The following is a 22,473-nucleotide window of genomic DNA, read 5'->3' on the forward strand; positions in this document are numbered from 1 at the left end:
TCAGCAAATCAAGCTACCCATCTCAAGTCTCATGAGCTGAGGACGGCAAAGTCCCTGTGGGCTTAGGACAGTCAAAGAAACCCCTGGGCTGCATGCTAAGCCCCTTTTCGGCTTCACTTTCCGAATCCTGCCCTAGCTTGCGATTAGTTTTTTTCTCACTTCTTGCCCCCATCTCCCACCTTGCCTCATGGTCTCCCCTCCTCTGCGCACCTGACAGTTTGCCTGCCCTTCCACTGCCTGTCTCCAGACTTTCCAAGGAGAAAAGGCAAAGCACTAAAGCGGGCCGGGCAACGGGTCAAGTTCCGCTTTCGGCGACTAGCAGGGAGGTAGCGTGGCCGAGCGGTCTAAGGCGCTGGATTAAGGCTCCAGTCTCTTCGGAGGCGTGGGTTCAAATCCCACCGCTGCCACTTTTCCTGGCCTTGCATTTTAAAGAAGAACGTAACGTTGACCTCTTCCTTCATTAGTGCCACCTCTGTCGCAATGAGCAAGCGGATGGTATGCCACACCCTGCAGGAAAAAGGTTTCGCTTCTGACGTCTTGCTTTTCTGGACATCCAGTCTCAAGTTTCCCATCTGGAACGGCGCTCCCTGCTGCTTTGTGAAGGCTTGCTGCAAGAGCCTTCGAAACCCAGGAGCTCTTGCGTTGAGCTGTGACGCGTCCTGGGAAGACCTCCCGTTGCAGCGGAATGAGCCCCACTTCCAGGGCGTGCTGGTAGCAAATTTCCCACAGCCCACAGGGAGCAAACGATCCCAGGTGTGATGTATCACCAGGAGAGGCTGAGATGAGAGTAGGGGTTCACGCGTGTGCCCGGACCGAGGTTAATGATGGGATTAGAGCTAGGGTTAGATGCAGGGAAAGAGTGAGAGTTATAATTAGGGATAAAGCTAACAGGTGATCATTACTCGTCATGTAACATGATACAAAGGGTCAGAAGAGGAACTGATTCAGGGTTACAATTTGGACTTCGCAGACAACAGGAGCACTAAATGGTGCTGAGGGGGACTCAATAAAGTGGACCGGCCGCCTAATGTAAGCAATTGTGCACAAATATTGTACGATGACTAGCGTTGCCGGTGCTTTTTTCTTAAAGAGTCAGTTCTTGGCACCCATTCCCTACTTGACTCAGCCTAATCTTCAAGAATATTTGTCAAGAACTAAAAAAAATCCAGAAACGGTTTAACCTCCCCGTCGGGGAATTGAACCCCGGTCTCCCGCGTGACAGGCGGGGATACTGACCACTATACTAACGAGGAGACGTGAGGGCATGAAATGAACAGCTGCTGATGTCTGCACAGCATCCAGCGACCACCTAGCTGGCCTAGGGGGGTCTCATTTTCCCCCGTCAAACGGCTTGCCCGATCTAAGGCTAATTTCTTTCTTTTTATCGGCACCAGGCTTAAAACTCAGTTTAAGGCGATAGTTCCGGGCTATGTTTGACTCCAGAGTTGAATCTGTCATCCCGCATTTCCTCAGCAAATCAAGCTACCCATCTCAAGTCTCATGAGCTGAGGACGGCAAAGTCCCTGTGGGCTTAGGACAGTCAAAGAAACCCCTGGGCTGCATGCTAAGCCCCTTTTCGGCTTCACTTTCCGAATCCTGCCCTAGCTTGCGATTAGTTTTTTTCTCACTTCTTGCCCCCATCTCCCACCTTGCCTCATGGTCTCCCCTCCTCTGCGCACCTGACAGTTTGCCTGCCCTTCCACTGCCTGTCTCCAGACTTTCCAAGGAGAAAAGGCAAAGCACTAAAGCGGGCCGGGCAACGGGTCAAGTTCCGCTTTCGGCGACTAGCAGGGAGGTAGCGTGGCCGAGCGGTCTAAGGCGCTGGATTAAGGCTCCAGTCTCTTCGGAGGCGTGGGTTCAAATCCCACCGCTGCCACTTTTCCTGGCCTTGCATTTTAAAGAAGAACGTAACGTTGACCTCTTCCTTCATTAGTGCCACCTCTGTCGCAATGAGCAAGCGGATGGTATGCCACACCCTGCAGGAAAAAGGTTTCGCTTCTGACGTCTTGCTTTTCTGGACATCCAGTCTCAAGTTTCCCATCTGGAACGGCGCTCCCTGCTGCTTTGTGAAGGCTTGCTGCAAGAGCCTTCGAAACCCAGGAGCTCTTGCGTTGAGCTGTGACGCGTCCTGGGAAGACCTCCCGTTGCAGCGGAATGAGCCCCACTTCCAGGGCGTGCTGGTAGCAAATTTCCCACAGCCCACAGGGAGCAAACGATCCCAGGTGTGATGTATCACCAGGAGAGGCTGAGATGAGAGTAGGGGTTCACGCGTGTGCCCGGACCGAGGTTAATGATGGGATTAGAGCTAGGGTTAGATGCAGGGAAAGAGTGAGAGTTATAATTAGGGATAAAGCTAACAGGTGATCATTACTCGTCATGTAACATGATACAAAGGGTCAGAAGAGGAACTGATTCAGGGTTACAATTTGGACTTCGCAGACAACAGGAGCACTAAATGGTGCTGAGGGGGACTCAATAAAGTGGACCGGCCGCCTAATGTAAGCAATTGTGCACAAATATTGTACGATGACTAGCGTTGCCGGTGCTTTTTTCTTAAAGAGTCAGTTCTTGGCACCCATTCCCTACTTGACTCAGCCTAATCTTCAAGAATATTTGTCAAGAACTAAAAAAAATCCAGAAACGGTTTAACCTCCCCGGTCTCCCGCGTGACAGGCGGGGATACTGACCACTATACTAACGAGGAGACGTGAGGGCATGAAATGAACAGCTGCTGATGTCTGCACAGCATCCAGCGACCACCTAGCTGGCCTAGGGGGGTCTCATTTTCCCCCGTCAAACGGCTTGCCCGATCTAAGGCTAATTTCTTTCTTTTTATCGGCACCAGGCTTAAAACTCAGTTTAAGGCGATAGTTCCGGGCTATGTTTGACTCCAGAGTTGAATCTGTCATCCCGCATTTCCTCAGCAAATCAAGCTACCCATCTCAAGTCTCATGAGCTGAGGACGGCAAAGTCCCTGTGGGCTTAGGACAGTCAAAGAAACCCCTGGGCTGCATGCTAAGCCCCTTTTCGGCTTCACTTTCCGAATCCTGCCCTAGCTTGCGATTAGTTTTTTTCTCACTTCTTGCCCCCATCTCCCACCTTGCCTCATGGTCTCCCCTCCTCTGCGCACCTGACAGTTTGCCTGCCCTTCCACTGCCTGTCTCCAGACTTTCCAAGGAGAAAAGGCAAAGCACTAAAGCGGGCCGGGCAACGGGTCAAGTTCCGCTTTCGGCGACTAGCAGGGAGGTAGCGTGGCCGAGCGGTCTAAGGCGCTGGATTAAGGCTCCAGTCTCTTCGGAGGCGTGGGTTCAAATCCCACCGCTGCCACTTTTCCTGGCCTTGCATTTTAAAGAAGAACGTAACGTTGACCTCTTCCTTCATTAGTGCCACCTCTGTCGCAATGAGCAAGCGGATGGTATGCCACACCCTGCAGGAAAAAGGTTTCGCTTCTGACGTCTTGCTTTTCTGGACATCCAGTCTCAAGTTTCCCATCTGGAACGGCGCTCCCTGCTGCTTTGTGAAGGCTTGCTGCAAGAGCCTTCGAAACCCAGGAGCTCTTGCGTTGAGCTGTGACGCGTCCTGGGAAGACCTCCCGTTGCAGCGGAATGAGCCCCACTTCCAGGGCGTGCTGGTAGCAAATTTCCCACAGCCCACAGGGAGCAAACGATCCCAGGTGTGATGTATCACCAGGAGAGGCTGAGATGAGAGTAGGGGTTCACGCGTGTGCCCGGACCGAGGTTAATGATGGGATTAGAGCTAGGGTTAGATGCAGGGAAAGAGTGAGAGTTATAATTAGGGATAAAGCTAACAGGTGATCATTACTCGTCATGTAACATGATACAAAGGGTCAGAAGAGGAACTGATTCAGGGTTACAATTTGGACTTCGCAGACAACAGGAGCACTAAATGGTGCTGAGGGGGACTCAATAAAGTGGACCGGCCGCCTAATGTAAGCAATTGTGCACAAATATTGTACGATGACTAGCGTTGCCGGTGCTTTTTTCTTAAAGAGTCAGTTCTTGGCACCCATTCCCTACTTGACTCAGCCTAATCTTCAAGAATATTTGTCAAGAACTAAAAAAAATCCAGAAACGGTTTAACCTCCCCGTCGGGGAATTGAACCCCGGTCTCCCGCGTGACAGGCGGGGATACTGACCACTATACTAACGAGGAGACGTGAGGGCATGAAATGAACAGCTGCTGATGTCTGCACAGCATCCAGCGACCACCTAGCTGGCCTAGGGGGGTCTCATTTTCCCCCGTCAAACGGCTTGCCCGATCTAAGGCTAATTTCTTTCTTTTTATCGGCACCAGGCTTAAAACTCAGTTTAAGGCGATAGTTCCGGGCTATGTTTGACTCCAGAGTTGAATCTGTCATCCCGCATTTCCTCAGCAAATCAAGCTACCCATCTCAAGTCTCATGAGCTGAGGACGGCAAAGTCCCTGTGGGCTTAGGACAGTCAAAGAAACCCCTGGGCTGCATGCTAAGCCCCTTTTCGGCTTCACTTTCCGAATCCTGCCCTAGCTTGCGATTAGTTTTTTTCTCACTTCTTGCCCCCATCTCCCACCTTGCCTCATGGTCTCCCCTCCTCTGCGCACCTGACAGTTTGCCTGCCCTTCCACTGCCTGTCTCCAGACTTTCCAAGGAGAAAAGGCAAAGCACTAAAGCGGGCCGGGCAACGGGTCAAGTTCCGCTTTCGGCGACTAGCAGGGAGGTAGCGTGGCCGAGCGGTCTAAGGCGCTGGATTAAGGCTCCAGTCTCTTCGGAGGCGTGGGTTCAAATCCCACCGCTGCCACTTTTCCTGGCCTTGCATTTTAAAGAAGAACGTAACGTTGACCTCTTCCTTCATTAGTGCCACCTCTGTCGCAATGAGCAAGCGGATGGTATGCCACACCCTGCAGGAAAAAGGTTTCGCTTCTGACGTCTTGCTTTTCTGGACATCCAGTCTCAAGTTTCCCATCTGGAACGGCGCTCCCTGCTGCTTTGTGAAGGCTTGCTGCAAGAGCCTTCGAAACCCAGGAGGTCTTGCGTTGAGCTGTGACGCGTCCTGGGAAGACCTCCCGTTGCAGCGGAATGAGCCCCACTTCCAGGGCGTGCTGGTAGCAAATTTCCCACAGCCCACAGGGAGCAAACGATCCCAGGTGTGATGTATCACCAGGAGAGGCTGAGATGAGAGTAGGGGTTCACGCGTGTGCCCGGACCGAGGTTAATGATGGGATTAGAGCTAGGGTTAGATGCAGGGAAAGAGTGAGAGTTATAATTAGGGATAAAGCTAACAGGTGATCATTACTCGTCATGTAACATGATACAAAGGGTCAGAAGAGGAACTGATTCAGGGTTACAATTTGGACTTCGCAGACAACAGGAGCACTAAATGGTGCTGAGGGGGACTCAATAAAGTGGACCGGCCGCCTAATGTAAGCAATTGTGCACAAATATTGTACGATGACTAGCGTTGCCGGTGCTTTTTTCTTAAAGAGTCAGTTCTTGGCACCCATTCCCTACTTGACTCAGCCTAATCTTCAAGAATATTTGTCAAGAACTAAAAAAAATCCAGAAACGGTTTAACCTCCCCGTCGGGGAATTGAACCCCGGTCTCCCGCGTGACAGGCGGGGATACTGACCACTATACTAACGAGGAGACGTGAGGGCATGAAATGAACAGCTGCTGATGTCTGCACAGCATCCAGCGACCACCTAGCTGGCCTAGGGGGGTCTCATTTTCCCCCGTCAAACGGCTTGCCCGATCTAAGGCTAATTTCTTTCTTTTTATCGGCACCAGGCTTAAAACTCAGTTTAAGGCGATAGTTCCGGGCTATGTTTGACTCCAGAGTTGAATCTGTCATCCCGCATTTCCTCAGCAAATCAAGCTACCCATCTCAAGTCTCATGAGCTGAGGACGGCAAAGTCCCTGTGGGCTTAGGACAGTCAAAGAAACCCCTGGGCTGCATGCTAAGCCCCTTTTCGGCTTCACTTTCCGAATCCTGCCCTAGCTTGCGATTAGTTTTTTTCTCACTTCTTGCCCCCATCTCCCACCTTGCCTCATGGTCTCCCCTCCTCTGCGCACCTGACAGTTTGCCTGCCCTTCCACTGCCTGTCTCCAGACTTTCCAAGGAGAAAAGGCAAAGCACTAAAGCGGGCCGGGCAACGGGTCAAGTTCCGCTTTCGGCGACTAGCAGGGAGGTAGCGTGGCCGAGCGGTCTAAGGCGCTGGATTAAGGCTCCAGTCTCTTCGGAGGCGTGGGTTCAAATCCCACCGCTGCCACTTTTCCTGGCCTTGCATTTTAAAGAAGAACGTAACGTTGACCTCTTCCTTCATTAGTGCCACCTCTGTCGCAATGAGCAAGCGGATGGTATGCCACACCCTGCAGGAAAAAGGTTTCGCTTCTGACGTCTTGCTTTTCTGGACATCCAGTCTCAAGTTTCCCATCTGGAACGGCGCTCCCTGCTGCTTTGTGAAGGCTTGCTGCAAGAGCCTTCGAAACCCAGGAGCTCTTGCGTTGAGCTGTGACGCGTCCTGGGAAGACCTCCCGTTGCAGCGGAATGAGCCCCACTTCCAGGGCGTGCTGGTAGCAAATTTCCCACAGCCCACAGGGAGCAAACGATCCCAGGTGTGATGTATCACCAGGAGAGGCTGAGATGAGAGTAGGGGTTCACGCGTGTGCCCGGACCGAGGTTAATGATGGGATTAGAGCTAGGGTTAGATGCAGGGAAAGAGTGAGAGTTATAATTAGGGATAAAGCTAACAGGTGATCATTACTCGTCATGTAACATGATACAAAGGGTCAGAAGAGGAACTGATTCAGGGTTACAATTTGGACTTCGCAGACAACAGGAGCACTAAATGGTGCTGAGGGGGACTCAATAAAGTGGACCGGCCGCCTAATGTAAGCAATTGTGCACAAATATTGTACGATGACTAGCGTTGCCGGTGCTTTTTTCTTAAAGAGTCAGTTCTTGGCACCCATTCCCTACTTGACTCAGCCTAATCTTCAAGAATATTTGTCAAGAACTAAAAAAAATCCAGAAACGGTTTAACCTCCCCGTCAGGGAATTGAACCCCGGTCTCCCGCGTGACAGGCGGGGATACTGACCACTATACTAACGAGGAGACGTGAGGGCATGAAATGAACAGCTGCTGATGTCTGCACAGCATCCAGCGACCACCTAGCTGGCCTAGGGGGGTCTCATTTTCCCCCGTCAAACGGCTTGCCCGATCTAAGGCTAATTTCTTTCTTTTTATCGGCACCAGGCTTAAAACTCAGTTTAAGGCGATAGTTCCAGGCTATGTTTGACTCCAGAGTTGAATCTGTCATCCCGCATTTCCTCAGCAAATCAAGCTACCCATCTCAAGTCTCATGAGCTGAGGACGGCAAAGTCCCTGTGGGCTTAGGACAGTCAAAGAAACCCCTGGGCTGCATGCTAAGCCCCTTTTCGGCTTCACTTTCCGAATCCTGCCCTAGCTTGCGATTAGTTTTTTTCTCACTTCTTGCCCCCATCTCCCACCTTGCCTCATGGTCTCCCCTCCTCTGCGCACCTGACAGTTTGCCTGCCCTTCCACTGCCTGTCTCCAGACTTTCCAAGGAGAAAAGGCAAAGCACTAAAGCGGGCCGGGCAACGGGTCAAGTTCCGCTTTCGGCGACTAGCAGGGAGGTAGCGTGGCCGAGCGGTCTAAGGCGCTGGATTAAGGCTCCAGTCTCTTCGGAGGCGTGGGTTCAAATCCCACCGCTGCCACTTTTCCTGGCCTTGCATTTTAAAGAAGAACGTAACGTTGACCTCTTCCTTCATTAGTGCCACCTCTGTCGCAATGAGCAAGCGGATGGTATGCCACACCCTGCAGGAAAAAGGTTTCGCTTCTGACGTCTTGCTTTTCTGGACATCCAGTCTCAAGTTTCCCATCTGGAACGGCGCTCCCTGCTGCTTTGTGAAGGCTTGCTGCAAGAGCCTTCGAAACCCAGGAGCTCTTGCGTTGAGCTGTGACGCGTCCTGGGAAGACCTCCCGTTGCAGCGGAATGAGCCCCACTTCCAGGGCGTGCTGGTAGCAAATTTCCCACAGCCCACAGGGAGCAAACGATCCCAGGTGTGATGTATCACCAGGAGAGGCTGAGATGAGAGTAGGGGTTCACGCGTGTGCCCGGACCGAGGTTAATGATGGGATTAGAGCTAGGGTTAGATGCAGGGAAAGAGTGAGAGTTATAATTAGGGATAAAGCTAACAGGTGATCATTACTCGTCATGTAACATGATACAAAGGGTCAGAAGAGGAACTGATTCAGGGTTACAATTTGGACTTCGCAGACAACAGGAGCACTAAATGGTGCTGAGGGGGACTCAATAAAGTGGACCGGCCGCCTAATGTAAGCAATTGTGCACAAATATTGTACGATGACTAGCGTTGCCGGTGCTTTTTTCTTAAAGAGTCAGTTCTTGGCACCCATTCCCTACTTGACTCAGCCTAATCTTCAAGAATATTTGTCAAGAACTAAAAAAAATCCAGAAACGGTTTAACCTCCCCGTCGGGGAATTGAACCCCGGTCTCCCGCGTGACAGGCGGGGATACTGACCACTATACTAACGAGGAGACGTGAGGGCATGAAATGAACAGCTGCTGATGTCTGCACAGCATCCAGCGACCACCTAGCTGGCCTAGGGGGGTCTCATTTTCCCCCGTCAAACGGCTTGCCCGATCTAAGGCTAATTTCTTTCTTTTTATCGGCACCAGGCTTAAAACTCAGTTTAAGGCGATAGTTCCGGGCTATGTTTGACTCCAGAGTTGAATCTGTCATCCCGCATTTCCTCAGCAAATCAAGCTACCCATCTCAAGTCTCATGAGCTGAGGACGGCAAAGTCCCTGTGGGCTTAGGACAGTCAAAGAAACCCCTGGGCTGCATGCTAAGCCCCTTTTCGGCTTCACTTTCCGAATCCTGCCCTAGCTTGCGATTAGTTTTTTTCTCACTTCTTGCCCCCATCTCCCACCTTGCCTCATGGTCTCCCCTCCTCTGCGCACCTGACAGTTTGCCTGCCCTTCCACTGCCTGTCTCCAGACTTTCCAAGGAGAAAAGGCAAAGCACTAAAGCGGGCCGGGCAACGGGTCAAGTTCCGCTTTCGGCGACTAGCAGGGAGGTAGCGTGGCCGAGCGGTCTAAGGCGCTGGATTAAGGCTCCAGTCTCTTCGGAGGCGTGGGTTCAAATCCCACCGCTGCCACTTTTCCTGGCCTTGCATTTTAAAGAAGAACGTAACGTTGACCTCTTCCTTCATTAGTGCCACCTCTGTCGCAATGAGCAAGCGGATGGTATGCCACACCCTGCAGGAAAAAGGTTTCGCTTCTGACGTCTTGCTTTTCTGGACATCCAGTCTCAAGTTTCCCATCTGGAACGGCGCTCCCTGCTGCTTTGTGAAGGCTTGCTGCAAGAGCCTTCGAAACCCAGGAGCTCTTGCGTTGAGCTGTGACGCGTCCTGGGAAGACCTCCCGTTGCAGCGGAATGAGCCCCACTTCCAGGGCGTGCTGGTAGCAAATTTCCCACAGCCCACAGGGAGCAAACGATCCCAGGTGTGATGTATCACCAGGAGAGGCTGAGATGAGAGTAGGGGTTCACGCGTGTGCCCGGACCGAGGTTAATGATGGGATTAGAGCTAGGGTTAGATGCAGGGAAAGAGTGAGAGTTATAATTAGGGATAAAGCTAACAGGTGATCATTACTCGTCATGTAACATGATACAAAGGGTCAGAAGAGGAACTGATTCAGGGTTACAATTTGGACTTCGCAGACAACAGGAGCACTAAATGGTGCTGAGGGGGACTCAATAAAGTGGACCGGCCGCCTAATGTAAGCAATTGTGCACAAATATTGTACGATGACTAGCGTTGCCGGTGCTTTTTTCTTAAAGAGTCAGTTCTTGGCACCCATTCCCTACTTGACTCAGCCTAATCTTCAAGAATATTTGTCAAGAACTAAAAAAAATCCAGAAACGGTTTAACCTCCCCGTCGGGGAATTGAACCCCGGTCTCCCGCGTGACAGGCGGGGATACTGACCACTATACTAACGAGGAGACGTGAGGGCATGAAATGAACAGCTGCTGATGTCTGCACAGCATCCAGCGACCACCTAGCTGGCCTAGGGGGGTCTCATTTTCCCCCGTCAAACGGCTTGCCCGATCTAAGGCTAATTTCTTTCTTTTTATCGGCACCAGGCTTAAAACTCAGTTTAAGGCGATAGTTCCGGGCTATGTTTGACTCCAGAGTTGAATCTGTCATCCCGCATTTCCTCAGCAAATCAAGCTACCCATCTCAAGTCTCATGAGCTGAGGACGGCAAAGTCCCTGTGGGCTTAGGACAGTCAAAGAAACCCCTGGGCTGCATGCTAAGCCCCTTTTCGGCTTCACTTTCCGAATCCTGCCCTAGCTTGCGATTAGTTTTTTTCTCACTTCTTGCCCCCATCTCCCACCTTGCCTCATGGTCTCCCCTCCTCTGCGCACCTGACAGTTTGCCTGCCCTTCCACTGCCTGTCTCCAGACTTTCCAAGGAGAAAAGGCAAAGCACTAAAGCGGGCCGGGCAACGGGTCAAGTTCCGCTTTCGGCGACTAGCAGGGAGGTAGCGTGGCCGAGCGGTCTAAGGCGCTGGATTAAGGCTCCAGTCTCTTCGGAGGCGTGGGTTCAAATCCCACCGCTGCCACTTTTCCTGGCCTTGCATTTTAAAGAAGAACGTAACGTTGACCTCTTCCTTCATTAGTGCCACCTCTGTCGCAATGAGCAAGCGGATGGTATGCCACACCCTGCAGGAAAAAGGTTTCGCTTCTGACGTCTTGCTTTTCTGGACATCCAGTCTCAAGTTTCCCATCTGGAACGGCGCTCCCTGCTGCTTTGTGAAGGCTTGCTGCAAGAGCCTTCGAAACCCAGGAGCTCTTGCGTTGAGCTGTGACGCGTCCTGGGAAGACCTCCCGTTGCAGCGGAATGAGCCCCACTTCCAGGGCGTGCTGGTAGCAAATTTCCCACAGCCCACAGGGAGCAAACGATCCCAGGTGTGATGTATCACCAGGAGAGGCTGAGATGAGAGTAGGGGTTCACGCGTGTGCCCGGACCGAGGTTAATGATGGGATTAGAGCTAGGGTTAGATGCAGGGAAAGAGTGAGAGTTATAATTAGGGATAAAGCTAACAGGTGATCATTACTCGTCATGTAACATGATACAAAGGGTCAGAAGAGGAACTGATTCAGGGTTACAATTTGGACTTCGCAGACAACAGGAGCACTAAATGGTGCTGAGGGGGACTCAATAAAGTGGACCGGCCGCCTAATGTAAGCAATTGTGCACAAATATTGTACGATGACTAGCGTTGCCGGTGCTTTTTTCTTAAAGAGTCAGTTCTTGGCACCCATTCCCTACTTGACTCAGCCTAATCTTCAAGAATATTTGTCAAGAACTAAAAAAAATCCAGAAACGGTTTAACCTCCCCGTCGGGGAATTGAACCCCGGTCTCCCGCGTGACAGGCGGGGATACTGACCACTATACTAACGAGGAGACGTGAGGGCATGAAATGAACAGCTGCTGATGTCTGCACAGCATCCAGCGACCACCTAGCTGGCCTAGGGGGGTCTCATTTTCCCCCGTCAAACGGCTTGCCCGATCTAAGGCTAATTTCTTTCTTTTTATCGGCACCAGGCTTAAAACTCAGTTTAAGGCGATAGTTCCGGGCTATGTTTGACTCCAGAGTTGAATCTGTCATCCCGCATTTCCTCAGCAAATCAAGCTACCCATCTCAAGTCTCATGAGCTGAGGACGGCAAAGTCCCTGTGGGCTTAGGACAGTCAAAGAAACCCCTGGGCTGCATGCTAAGCCCCTTTTCGGCTTCACTTTCCGAATCCTGCCCTAGCTTGCGATTAGTTTTTTTCTCACTTCTTGCCCCCATCTCCCACCTTGCCTCATGGTCTCCCCTCCTCTGCGCACCTGACAGTTTGCCTGCCCTTCCACTGCCTGTCTCCAGACTTTCCAAGGAGAAAAGGCAAAGCACTAAAGCGGGCCGGGCAACGGGTCAAGTTCCGCTTTCGGCGACTAGCAGGGAGGTAGCGTGGCCGAGCGGTCTAAGGCGCTGGATTAAGGCTCCAGTCTCTTCGGAGGCGTGGGTTCAAATCCCACCGCTGCCACTTTTCCTGGCCTTGCATTTTAAAGAAGAACGTAACGTTGACCTCTTCCTTCATTAGTGCCACCTCTGTCGCAATGAGCAAGCGGATGGTATGCCACACCCTGCAGGAAAAAGGTTTCGCTTCTGACGTCTTGCTTTTCTGGACATCCAGTCTCAAGTTTCCCATCTGGAACGGCGCTCCCTGCTGCTTTGTGAAGGCTTGCTGCAAGAGCCTTCGAAACCCAGGAGCTCTTGCGTTGAGCTGTGACGCGTCCTGGGAAGACCTCCCGTTGCAGCGGAATGAGCCCCACTTCCAGGGCGTGCTGGTAGCAAATTTCCCACAGCCCACAGGGAGCAAACGATCCCAGGTGTGATGTATCACCAGGAGAGGCTGAGATGAGAGTAGGGGTTCACGCGTGTGCCCGGACCGAGGTTAATGATGGGATTAGAGCTAGGGTTAGATGCAGGGAAAGAGTGAGAGTTATAATTAGGGATAAAGCTAACAGGTGATCATTACTCGTCATGTAACATGATACAAAGGGTCAGAAGAGGAACTGATTCAGGGTTACAATTTGGACTTCGCAGACAACAGGAGCACTAAATGGTGCTGAGGGGGACTCAATAAAGTGGACCGGCCGCCTAATGTAAGCAATTGTGCACAAATATTGTACGATGACTAGCGTTGCCGGTGCTTTTTTCTTAAAGAGTCAGTTCTTGGCACCCATTCCCTACTTGACTCAGCCTAATCTTCAAGAATATTTGTCAAGAACTAAAAAAAATCCAGAAACGGTTTAACCTCCCCGTCGGGGAATTGAACCCCGGTCTCCCGCGTGACAGGCGGGGATACTGACCACTATACTAACGAGGAGACGTGAGGGCATGAAATGAACAGCTGCTGATGTCTGCACAGCATCCAGCGACCACCTAGCTGGCCTAGGGGGGTCTCATTTTCCCCCGTCAAACGGCTTGCCCGATCTAAGGCTAATTTCTTTCTTTTTATCGGCACCAGGCTTAAAACTCAGTTTAAGGCGATAGTTCCGGGCTATGTTTGACTCCAGAGTTGAATCTGTCATCCCGCATTTCCTCAGCAAATCAAGCTACCCATCTCAAGTCTCATGAGCTGAGGACGGCAAAGTCCCTGTGGGCTTAGGACAGTCAAAGAAACCCCTGGGCTGCATGCTAAGCCCCTTTTCGGCTTCACTTTCCGAATCCTGCCCTAGCTTGCGATTAGTTTTTTTCTCACTTCTTGCCCCCATCTCCCACCTTGCCTCATGGTCTCCCCTCCTCTGCGCACCTGACAGTTTGCCTGCCCTTCCACTGCCTGTCTCCAGACTTTCCAAGGAGAAAAGGCAAAGCACTAAAGCGGGCCGGGCAACGGGTCAAGTTCCGCTTTCGGCGACTAGCAGGGAGGTAGCGTGGCCGAGCGGTCTAAGGCGCTGGATTAAGGCTCCAGTCTCTTCGGAGGCGTGGGTTCAAATCCCACCGCTGCCACTTTTCCTGGCCTTGCATTTTAAAGAAGAACGTAACGTTGACCTCTTCCTTCATTAGTGCCACCTCTGTCGCAATGAGCAAGCGGATGGTATGCCACACCCTGCAGGAAAAAGGTTTCGCTTCTGACGTCTTGCTTTTCTGGACATCCAGTCTCAAGTTTCCCATCTGGAACGGCGCTCCCTGCTGCTTTGTGAAGGCTTGCTGCAAGAGCCTTCGAAACCCAGGAGCTCTTGCGTTGAGCTGTGACGCGTCCTGGGAAGACCTCCCGTTGCAGCGGAATGAGCCCCACTTCCAGGGCGTGCTGGTAGCAAATTTCCCACAGCCCACAGGGAGCAAACGATCCCAGGTGTGATGTATCACCAGGAGAGGCTGAGATGAGAGTAGGGGTTCACGCGTGTGCCCGGACCGAGGTTAATGATGGGATTAGAGCTAGGGTTAGATGCAGGGAAAGAGTGAGAGTTATAATTAGGGATAAAGCTAACAGGTGATCATTACTCGTCATGTAACATGATACAAAGGGTCAGAAGAGGAACTGATTCAGGGTTACAATTTGGACTTCGCAGACAACAGGAGCACTAAATGGTGCTGAGGGGGACTCAATAAAGTGGACCGGCCGCCTAATGTAAGCAATTGTGCACAAATATTGTACGATGACTAGCGTTGCCGGTGCTTTTTTCTTAAAGAGTCAGTTCTTGGCACCCATTCCCTACTTGACTCAGCCTAATCTTCAAGAATATTTGTCAAGAACTAAAAAAAATCCAGAAACGGTTTAACCTCCCCGTCGGGGAATTGAACCCCGGTCTCCCGCGTGACAGGCGGGGATACTGACCACTATACTAACGAGGAGACGTGAGGGCATGAAATGAACAGCTGCTGATGTCTGCACAGCATCCAGCGACCACCTAGCTGGCCTAGGGGGGTCTCATTTTCCCCCGTCAAACGGCTTGCCCGATCTAAGGCTAATTTCTTTCTTTTTATCGGCACCAGGCTTAAAACTCAGTTTAAGGCGATAGTTCCGGGCTATGTTTGACTCCAGAGTTGAATCTGTCATCCCGCATTTCCTCAGCAAATCAAGCTACCCATCTCAAGTCTCATGAGCTGAGGACGGCAAAGTCCCTGTGGGCTTAGGACAGTCAAAGAAACCCCTGGGCTGCATGCTAAGCCCCTTTTCGGCTTCACTTTCCGAATCCTGCCCTAGCTTGCGATTAGTTTTTTTCTCACTTCTTGCCCCCATCTCCCACCTTGCCTCATGGTCTCCCCTCCTCTGCGCACCTGACAGTTTGCCTGCCCTTCCACTGCCTGTCTCCAGACTTTCCAAGGAGAAAAGGCAAAGCACTAAAGCGGGCCGGGCAACGGGTCAAGTTCCGCTTTCGGCGACTAGCAGGGAGGTAGCGTGGCCGAGCGGTCTAAGGCGCTGGATTAAGGCTCCAGTCTCTTCGGAGGCGTGGGTTCAAATCCCACCGCTGCCACTTTTCCTGGCCTTGCATTTTAAAGAAGAACGTAACGTTGACCTCTTCCTTCATTAGTGCCACCTCTGTCGCAATGAGCAAGCGGATGGTATGCCACACCCTGCAGGAAAAAGGTTTCGCTTCTGACGTCTTGCTTTTCTGGACATCCAGTCTCAAGTTTCCCATCTGGAACGGCGCTCCCTGCTGCTTTGTGAAGGCTTGCTGCAAGAGCCTTCGAAACCCAGGAGCTCTTGCGTTGAGCTGTGACGCGTCCTGGGAAGACCTCCCGTTGCAGCGGAATGAGCCCCACTTCCAGGGCGTGCTGGTAGCAAATTTCCCACAGCCCACAGGGAGCAAACGATCCCAGGTGTGATGTATCACCAGGAGAGGCTGAGATGAGAGTAGGGGTTCACGCGTGTGCCCGGACCGAGGTTAATGATGGGATTAGAGCTAGGGTTAGATGCAGGGAAAGAGTGAGAGTTATAATTAGGGATAAAGCTAACAGGTGATCATTACTCGTCATGTAACATGATACAAAGGGTCAGAAGAGGAACTGATTCAGGGTTACAATTTGGACTTCGCAGACAACAGGAGCACTAAATGGTGCTGAGGGGGACTCAATAAAGTGGACCGGCCGCCTAATGTAAGCAATTGTGCACAAATATTGTACGATGACTAGCGTTGCCGGTGCTTTTTTCTTAAAGAGTCAGTTCTTGGCACCCATTCCCTACTTGACTCAGCCTAATCTTCAAGAATATTTGTCAAGAACTAAAAAAAATCCAGAAACGGTTTAACCTCCCCGTCGGGGAATTGAACCCCGGTCTCCCGCGTGACAGGCGGGGATACTGACCACTATACTAACGAGGAGACGTGAGGGCATGAAATGAACAGCTGCTGATGTCTGCACAGCATCCAGCGACCACCTAGCTGGCCTAGGGGGGTCTCATTTTCCCCCGTCAAACGGCTTGCCCGATCTAAGGCTAATTTCTTTCTTTTTATCGGCACCAGGCTTAAAACTCAGTTTAAGGCGATAGTTCCGGGCTATGTTTGACTCCAGAGTTGAATCTGTCATCCCGCATTTCCTCAGCAAATCAAGCTACCCATCTCAAGTCTCATGAGCTGAGGACGGCAAAGTCCCTGTGGGCTTAGGACAGTCAAAGAAACCCCTGGGCTGCATGCTAAGCCCCTTTTCGGCTTCACTTTCCGAATCCTGCCCTAGCTTGCGATTAGTTTTTTTCTCACTTCTTGCCCCCATCTCCCACCTTGCCTCATGGTCTCCCCTCCTCTGCGCACCTGACAGTTTGCCTGCCCTTCCACTGCCTGTCTCCAGACTTTCCAAGGAGAAAAGGCAAAGCACTAAAGCGGGCCGGGCAACGGGTCAAGTTCCGCTTTCGGCGACTAGCAGGGAGGTAGCGTGGCCGAGCGGTCTAAGGCGCTGGATTAAGGCTCCAGTCTCTTCGGAGGCGTGGGTTCAAATCCCACCGCTGCCACTTTTCCTGGCCTTGCATTTTAAAGAAGAACGTAACGTTGACCTCTTCCTTCATTAGTGCCACCTCTGTCGCAATGAGCAAGCGGATGGTATGCCACACCCTGCAGGAAAAAGGTTTCGCTTCTGACGTCTTGCTTTTCTGGACATCCAGTCTCAAGTTTCCCATCTGGAACGGCGCTCCCTGCTGCTTTGTGAAGGCTTGCTGCAAGAGCCTTCGAAACCCAGGAGCTCTTGCGTTGAGCTGTGACGCGTCCTGGGAAGACCTCCCGTTGCAGCGGAATGAGCCCCACTTCCAGGGCGTGCTGGTAGCAAATTTCCCACAGCCCACAGGGAGCAAACGATCCCAGGTGTGATGTATCACCAGGAGAGGCTGAGATGAGAGTAGGGGTTCACGCGTGTGCCCGGACCGAGGTTAATGATGGGATTAGAGCTAGGGTTAGATGCAGGGAAAGAGTGAGAGTTATAATTAGGGATAAAGCTAACAGGTGATCATTACTCGTCATGTAACATGATACAAAGGGTCAGAAGAGGAACTGATTCAGGGTTACAATTTGGACTTCGCAGACAACAGGAGCACTAAATGGTGCTGAGGGGGACTCAATAAAGTGGACCGGCCGCCTAATGTAAGCAATTGTGCACAAATATTGTACGATGACTAGCGTTGCCGGTGCTTTTTTCTTAAAGAGTCAGTTCTTGGCACCCATTCCCTACTTGACTCAGCCTAATCTTCAAGAATATTTGTCAAGAACTAAAAAAAATCCAGAAACGGTTTAACCTCCCCGTCGGGGAATTGAACCCCGGTCTCCCGCGTGACAGGCGGGGATACTGACCACTATACTAACGAGGAGACGTGAGGGCATGAAATGAACAGCTGCTGATGTCTGCACAGCATCCAGCGACCACCTAGCTGGCCTAGGGGGGTCTCATTTTCCCCCGTCAAACGGCTTGCCCGATCTAAGGCTAATTTCTTTCTTTTTATCGGCACCAGGCTTAAAACTCAGTTTAAGGCGATAGTTCCGGGCTATGTTTGACTCCAGAGTTGAATCTGTCATCCCGCATTTCCTCAGCAAATCAAGCTACCCATCTCAAGTCTCATGAGCTGAGGACGGCAAAGTCCCTGTGGGCTTAGGACAGTCAAAGAAACCCCTGGGCTGCATGCTAAGCCCCTTTTCGGCTTCACTTTCCGAATCCTGCCCTAGCTTGCGATTAGTTTTTTTCTCACTTCTTGCCCCCATCTCCCACCTTGCCTCATGGTCTCCCCTCCTCTGCGCACCTGACAGTTTGCCTGCCCTTCCACTGCCTGTCTCCAGACTTTCCAAGGATAAAAGGCAAAGCACTAAAGCGGGCCGGGCAACGGGTCAAGTTCCGCTTTCGGCGACTAGCAGGGAGGTAGCGTGGCCGAGCGGTCTAAGGCGCTGGATTAAGGCTCCAGTCTCTTCGGAGGCGTGGGTTCAAATCCCACCGCTGCCACTTTTCCTGGCCTTGCATTTTAAAGAAGAACGTAACGTTGACCTCTTCCTTCATTAGTGCCACCTCTGTCGCAATGAGCAAGCGGATGGTATGCCACACCCTGCAGGAAAAAGGTTTCGCTTCTGACGTCTTGCTTTTCTGGACATCCAGTCTCAAGTTTCCCATCTGGAACGGCGCTCCCTGCTGCTTTGTGAAGGCTTGCTGCAAGAGCCTTCGAAACCCAGGAGCTCTTGCGTTGAGCTGTGACGCGTCCTGGGAAGACCTCCCGTTGCAGCGGAATGAGCCCCACTTCCAGGGCGTGCTGGTAGCAAATTTCCCACAGCCCACAGGGAGCAAACGATCCCAGGTGTGATGTATCACCAGGAGAGGCTGAGATGAGAGTAGGGGTTCACGCGTGTGCCCGGACCGAGGTTAATGATGGGATTAGAGCTAGGGTTAGATGCAGGGAAAGAGTGAGAGTTATAATTAGGGATAAAGCTAACAGGTGATCATTACTCGTCATGTAACATGATACAAAGGGTCAGAAGAGGAACTGATTCAGGGTTACAATTTGGACTTCGCAGACAACAGGAGCACTAAATGGTGCTGAGGGGGACTCAATAAAGTGGACCGGCCGCCTAATGTAAGCAATTGTGCACAAATATTGTACGATGACTAGCGTTGCCGGTGCTTTTTTCTTAAAGAGTCAGTTCTTGGCACCCATTCCCTACTTGACTCAGCCTAATCTTCAAGAATATTTGTCAAGAACTAAAAAAAATCCAGAAACGGTTTAACCTCCCCGTCGGGGAATTGAACCCCGGTCTCCCGCGTGACAGGCGGGGATACTGACCACTATACTAACGAGGAGACGTGAGGGCATGAAATGAACAGCTGCTGATGTCTGCACAGCATCCAGCGACCACCTAGCTGGCCTAGGGGGGTCTCATTTTCCCCCGTCAAACGGCTTGCCCGATCTAAGGCTAATTTCTTTCTTTTTATCGGCACCAGGCTTAAAACTCAGTTTAAGGCGATAGTTCCGGGCTATGTTTGACTCCAGAGTTGAATCTGTCATCCCGCATTTCCTCAGCAAATCAAGCTACCCATCTCAAGTCTCATGAGCTGAGGACGGCAAAGTCCCTGTGGGCTTAGGACAGTCAAAGAAACCCCTGGGCTGCATGCTAAGCCCCTTTTCGGCTTCACTTTCCGAATCCTGCCCTAGCTTGCGATTAGTTTTTTTCTCACTTCTTGCCCCCATCTCCCACCTTGCCTCATGGTCTCCCCTCCTCTGCGCACCTGACAGTTTGCCTGCCCTTCCACTGCCTGTCTCCAGACTTTCCAAGGAGAAAAGGCAAAGCACTAAAGCGGGCCGGGCAACGGGTCAAGTTCCGCTTTCGGCGACTAGCAGGGAGGTAGCGTGGCCGAGCGGTCTAAGGCGCTGGATTAAGGCTCCAGTCTCTTCGGAGGCGTGGGTTCAAATCCCACCGCTGCCACTTTTCCTGGCCTTGCATTTTAAAGAAGAACGTAACGTTGACCTCTTCCTTCATTAGTGCCACCTCTGTCGCAATGAGCAAGCGGATGGTATGCCACACCCTGCAGGAAAAAGGTTTCGCTTCTGACGTCTTGCTTTTCTGGACATCCAGTCTCAAGTTTCCCATCTGGAACGGCGCTCCCTGCTGCTTTGTGAAGGCTTGCTGCAAGAGCCTTCGAAACCCAGGAGCTCTTGCGTTGAGCTGTGACGCGTCCTGGGAAGACCTCCCGTTGCAGCGGAATGAGCCCCACTTCCAGGGCGTGCTGGTAGCAAATTTCCCACAGCCCACAGGGAGCAAACGATCCCAGGTGTGATGTATCACCAGGAGAGGCTGAGATGAGAGTAGGGGTTCACGCGTGTGCCCGGACCGAGGTTAATGATGGGATTAGAGCTAGGGTTAGATGCAGGGAAAGAGTGAGAGTTATAATTAGGGATAAAGCTAACAGGTGATCATTACTCGTCATGTAACATGATACAAAGGGTCAGAAGAGGAACTGATTCAGGGTTACAATTTGGACTTCGCAGACAACAGGAGCACTAAATGGTGCTGAGGGGGACTCAATAAAGTGGACCGGCCGCCTAATGTAAGCAATTGTGCACAAATATTGTACGATGACTAGCGTTGCCGGTGCTTTTTTCTTAAAGAGTCAGTTCTTGGCACCCATTCCCTACTTGACTCAGCCTAATCTTCAAGAATATTTGTCAAGAACTAAAAAAAATCCAGAAACGGTTTAACCTCCCCGTCGGGGAATTGAACCCCGGTCTCCCGCGTGACAGGCGGGGATACTGACCACTATACTAACGAGGAGACGTGAGGGCATGAAATGAACAGCTGCTGATGTCTGCACAGCATCCAGCGACCACCTAGCTGGCCTAGGGGGGTCTCATTTTCCCCCGTCAAACGGCTTGCCCGATCTAAGGCTAATTTCTTTCTTTTTATCGGCACCAGGCTTAAAACTCAGTTTAAGGCGATAGTTCCGGGCTATGTTTGACTCCAGAGTTGAATCTGTCATCCCGCATTTCCTCAGCAAATCAAGCTACCCATCTCAAGTCTCATGAGCTGAGGACGGCAAAGTCCCTGTGGGCTTAGGACAGTCAAAGAAACCCCTGGGCTGCATGCTAAGCCCCTTTTCGGCTTCACTTTCCGAATCCTGCCCTAGCTTGCGATTAGTTTTTTTCTCACTTCTTGCCCCCATCTCCCACCTTGCCTCATGGTCTCCCCTCCTCTGCGCACCTGACAGTTTGCCTGCCCTTCCACTGCCTGTCTCCAGACTTTCCAAGGAGAAAAGGCAAAGCACTAAAGCGGGCCGGGCAACGGGTCAAGTTCCGCTTTCGGCGACTAGCAGGGAGGTAGCGTGGCCGAGCGGTCTAAGGCGCTGGATTAAGGCTCCAGTCTCTTCGGAGGCGTGGGTTCAAATCCCACCGCTGCCACTTTTCCTGGCCTTGCATTTTAAAGAAGAACGTAACGTTGACCTCTTCCTTCATTAGTGCCACCTCTGTCGCAATGAGCAAGCGGATGGTATGCCACACCCTGCAGGAAAAAGGTTTCGCTTCTGACGTCTTGCTTTTCTGGACATCCAGTCTCAAGTTTCCCATCTGGAACGGCGCTCCCTGCTGCTTTGTGAAGGCTTGCTGCAAGAGCCTTCGAAACCCAGGAGCTCTTGCGTTGAGCTGTGACGCGTCCTGGGAAGACCTCCCGTTGCAGCGGAATGAGCCCCACTTCCAGGGCGTGCTGGTAGCAAATTTCCCACAGCCCACAGGGAGCAAACGATCCCAGGTGTGATGTATCACCAGGAGAGGCTGAGATGAGAGTAGGGGTTCACGCGTGTGCCCGGACCGAGGTTAATGATGGGATTAGAGCTAGGGTTAGATGCAGGGAAAGAGTGAGAGTTATAATTAGGGATAAAGCTAACAGGTGATCATTACTCGTCATGTAACATGATACAAAGGGTCAGAAGAGGAACTGATTCAGGGTTACAATTTGGACTTCGCAGACAACAGGAGCACTAAATGGTGCTGAGGGGGACTCAATAAAGTGGACCGGCCGCCTAATGTAAGCAATTGTGCACAAATATTGTACGATGACTAGCGTTGCCGGTGCTTTTTTCTTAAAGAGTCAGTTCTTGGCACCCATTCCCTACTTGACTCAGCCTAATCTTCAAGAATATTTGTCAAGAACTAAAAAAAATCCAGAAACGGTTTAACCTCCCCGTCGGGGAATTGAACCCCGGTCTCCCGCTACTGACCACTATACTAACGAGGAGACGTGAGGGCATGAAATGAACAGCTGCTGATGTCTGCACAGCATCCAGCGACCACCTAGCTGGCCTAGGGGGGTCTCATTTTCCCCCGTCAAACGGCTTGCCCGATCTAAGGCTAATTTCTTTCTTTTTATCGGCACCAGGCTTAAAACTCAGTTTAAGGCGATAGTTCCGGGCTATGTTTGACTCCAGAGTTGAATCTGTCATCCCGCATTTCCTCAGCAAATCAAGCTACCCATCTCAAGTCTCATGAGCTGAGGACGGCAAAGTCCCTGTGGGCTTAGGACAGTCAAAGAAACCCCTGGGCTGCATGCTAAGCCCCTTTTCGGCTTCACTTTCCGAATCCTGCCCTAGCTTGCGATTAGTTTTTTTCTCACTTCTTGCCCCCATCTCCCACCTTGCCTCATGGTCTCCCCTCCTCTGCGCACCTGACAGTTTGCCTGCCCTTCCACTGCCTGTCTCCAGACTTTCCAAGGAGAAAAGGCAAAGCACTAAAGCGGGCCGGGCAACGGGTCAAGTTCCGCTTTCGGCGACTAGCAGGGAGGTAGCGTGGCCGAGCGGTCTAAGGCGCTGGATTAAGGCTCCAGTCTCTTCGGAGGCGTGGGTTCAAATCCCACCGCTGCCACTTTTCCTGGCCTTGCATTTTAAAGAAGAACGTAACGTTGACCTCTTCCTTCATTAGTGCCAC

General features: G+C 51.6%; 28 non-coding genes across 28 annotated transcripts; 16 read left to right on the top strand and 12 right to left on the bottom strand.

Annotated features, from left to right (window-relative positions):
- Positions 1–325: 325 nt before the first annotated feature.
- TRNAL-AAG (transfer RNA leucine (anticodon AAG)) lies at positions 326–407 on the top strand. Its single transcript has one exon. It is a non-coding gene; the product is annotated as a tRNA-Leu (tRNA).
- Positions 408–1,181: 774 nt separating this feature from the next.
- Positions 1,182–1,253, bottom strand: TRNAD-GUC (transfer RNA aspartic acid (anticodon GUC)). Its single transcript has one exon. It is a non-coding gene; the product is annotated as a tRNA-Asp (tRNA).
- A 541-nt stretch (positions 1,254–1,794) lies between these two features.
- On the top strand, positions 1,795–1,876 carry TRNAL-AAG (transfer RNA leucine (anticodon AAG)). The gene has a single exon. It is a non-coding gene; the product is annotated as a tRNA-Leu (tRNA).
- Positions 1,877–3,245: 1,369 nt separating this feature from the next.
- Positions 3,246–3,327, top strand: TRNAL-AAG (transfer RNA leucine (anticodon AAG)). Its single transcript has one exon. It is a non-coding gene; the product is annotated as a tRNA-Leu (tRNA).
- A 774-nt stretch (positions 3,328–4,101) lies between these two features.
- Positions 4,102–4,173, bottom strand: TRNAD-GUC (transfer RNA aspartic acid (anticodon GUC)). The gene has a single exon. It is a non-coding gene; the product is annotated as a tRNA-Asp (tRNA).
- A 541-nt stretch (positions 4,174–4,714) lies between these two features.
- On the top strand, positions 4,715–4,796 carry TRNAL-AAG (transfer RNA leucine (anticodon AAG)). The gene has a single exon. It is a non-coding gene; the product is annotated as a tRNA-Leu (tRNA).
- A 774-nt stretch (positions 4,797–5,570) lies between these two features.
- On the bottom strand, positions 5,571–5,642 carry TRNAD-GUC (transfer RNA aspartic acid (anticodon GUC)). The gene has a single exon. It is a non-coding gene; the product is annotated as a tRNA-Asp (tRNA).
- A 541-nt stretch (positions 5,643–6,183) lies between these two features.
- Positions 6,184–6,265, top strand: TRNAL-AAG (transfer RNA leucine (anticodon AAG)). Its single transcript has one exon. It is a non-coding gene; the product is annotated as a tRNA-Leu (tRNA).
- A 1,387-nt stretch (positions 6,266–7,652) lies between these two features.
- On the top strand, positions 7,653–7,734 carry TRNAL-AAG (transfer RNA leucine (anticodon AAG)). Its single transcript has one exon. It is a non-coding gene; the product is annotated as a tRNA-Leu (tRNA).
- A 774-nt stretch (positions 7,735–8,508) lies between these two features.
- Positions 8,509–8,580, bottom strand: TRNAD-GUC (transfer RNA aspartic acid (anticodon GUC)). The gene has a single exon. It is a non-coding gene; the product is annotated as a tRNA-Asp (tRNA).
- A 541-nt stretch (positions 8,581–9,121) lies between these two features.
- Positions 9,122–9,203, top strand: TRNAL-AAG (transfer RNA leucine (anticodon AAG)). Its single transcript has one exon. It is a non-coding gene; the product is annotated as a tRNA-Leu (tRNA).
- A 774-nt stretch (positions 9,204–9,977) lies between these two features.
- On the bottom strand, positions 9,978–10,049 carry TRNAD-GUC (transfer RNA aspartic acid (anticodon GUC)). The gene has a single exon. It is a non-coding gene; the product is annotated as a tRNA-Asp (tRNA).
- A 541-nt stretch (positions 10,050–10,590) lies between these two features.
- On the top strand, positions 10,591–10,672 carry TRNAL-AAG (transfer RNA leucine (anticodon AAG)). Its single transcript has one exon. It is a non-coding gene; the product is annotated as a tRNA-Leu (tRNA).
- Positions 10,673–11,446: 774 nt separating this feature from the next.
- Positions 11,447–11,518, bottom strand: TRNAD-GUC (transfer RNA aspartic acid (anticodon GUC)). The gene has a single exon. It is a non-coding gene; the product is annotated as a tRNA-Asp (tRNA).
- Positions 11,519–12,059: 541 nt separating this feature from the next.
- TRNAL-AAG (transfer RNA leucine (anticodon AAG)) lies at positions 12,060–12,141 on the top strand. The gene has a single exon. It is a non-coding gene; the product is annotated as a tRNA-Leu (tRNA).
- A 774-nt stretch (positions 12,142–12,915) lies between these two features.
- Positions 12,916–12,987, bottom strand: TRNAD-GUC (transfer RNA aspartic acid (anticodon GUC)). Its single transcript has one exon. It is a non-coding gene; the product is annotated as a tRNA-Asp (tRNA).
- Positions 12,988–13,528: 541 nt separating this feature from the next.
- Positions 13,529–13,610, top strand: TRNAL-AAG (transfer RNA leucine (anticodon AAG)). The gene has a single exon. It is a non-coding gene; the product is annotated as a tRNA-Leu (tRNA).
- A 774-nt stretch (positions 13,611–14,384) lies between these two features.
- TRNAD-GUC (transfer RNA aspartic acid (anticodon GUC)) lies at positions 14,385–14,456 on the bottom strand. The gene has a single exon. It is a non-coding gene; the product is annotated as a tRNA-Asp (tRNA).
- Positions 14,457–14,997: 541 nt separating this feature from the next.
- Positions 14,998–15,079, top strand: TRNAL-AAG (transfer RNA leucine (anticodon AAG)). The gene has a single exon. It is a non-coding gene; the product is annotated as a tRNA-Leu (tRNA).
- A 774-nt stretch (positions 15,080–15,853) lies between these two features.
- TRNAD-GUC (transfer RNA aspartic acid (anticodon GUC)) lies at positions 15,854–15,925 on the bottom strand. The gene has a single exon. It is a non-coding gene; the product is annotated as a tRNA-Asp (tRNA).
- Positions 15,926–16,466: 541 nt separating this feature from the next.
- TRNAL-AAG (transfer RNA leucine (anticodon AAG)) lies at positions 16,467–16,548 on the top strand. Its single transcript has one exon. It is a non-coding gene; the product is annotated as a tRNA-Leu (tRNA).
- A 774-nt stretch (positions 16,549–17,322) lies between these two features.
- TRNAD-GUC (transfer RNA aspartic acid (anticodon GUC)) lies at positions 17,323–17,394 on the bottom strand. The gene has a single exon. It is a non-coding gene; the product is annotated as a tRNA-Asp (tRNA).
- Positions 17,395–17,935: 541 nt separating this feature from the next.
- TRNAL-AAG (transfer RNA leucine (anticodon AAG)) lies at positions 17,936–18,017 on the top strand. Its single transcript has one exon. It is a non-coding gene; the product is annotated as a tRNA-Leu (tRNA).
- Positions 18,018–18,791: 774 nt separating this feature from the next.
- TRNAD-GUC (transfer RNA aspartic acid (anticodon GUC)) lies at positions 18,792–18,863 on the bottom strand. The gene has a single exon. It is a non-coding gene; the product is annotated as a tRNA-Asp (tRNA).
- A 541-nt stretch (positions 18,864–19,404) lies between these two features.
- On the top strand, positions 19,405–19,486 carry TRNAL-AAG (transfer RNA leucine (anticodon AAG)). Its single transcript has one exon. It is a non-coding gene; the product is annotated as a tRNA-Leu (tRNA).
- Positions 19,487–20,260: 774 nt separating this feature from the next.
- TRNAD-GUC (transfer RNA aspartic acid (anticodon GUC)) lies at positions 20,261–20,332 on the bottom strand. Its single transcript has one exon. It is a non-coding gene; the product is annotated as a tRNA-Asp (tRNA).
- A 541-nt stretch (positions 20,333–20,873) lies between these two features.
- Positions 20,874–20,955, top strand: TRNAL-AAG (transfer RNA leucine (anticodon AAG)). The gene has a single exon. It is a non-coding gene; the product is annotated as a tRNA-Leu (tRNA).
- A 1,373-nt stretch (positions 20,956–22,328) lies between these two features.
- Positions 22,329–22,410, top strand: TRNAL-AAG (transfer RNA leucine (anticodon AAG)). The gene has a single exon. It is a non-coding gene; the product is annotated as a tRNA-Leu (tRNA).
- Positions 22,411–22,473: the final 63 nt, after the last annotated feature.

The sequence above is a fragment of the Ambystoma mexicanum genome, unplaced genomic scaffold (assembly GCF_040938575.1).
Source record: "Ambystoma mexicanum isolate Mex_15411 unplaced genomic scaffold, UKY_AmexF1_1 Mex_scaf20, whole genome shotgun sequence".
Classification (NCBI taxonomy): domain Eukaryota; kingdom Metazoa; phylum Chordata; class Amphibia; order Caudata; family Ambystomatidae; genus Ambystoma; species Ambystoma mexicanum.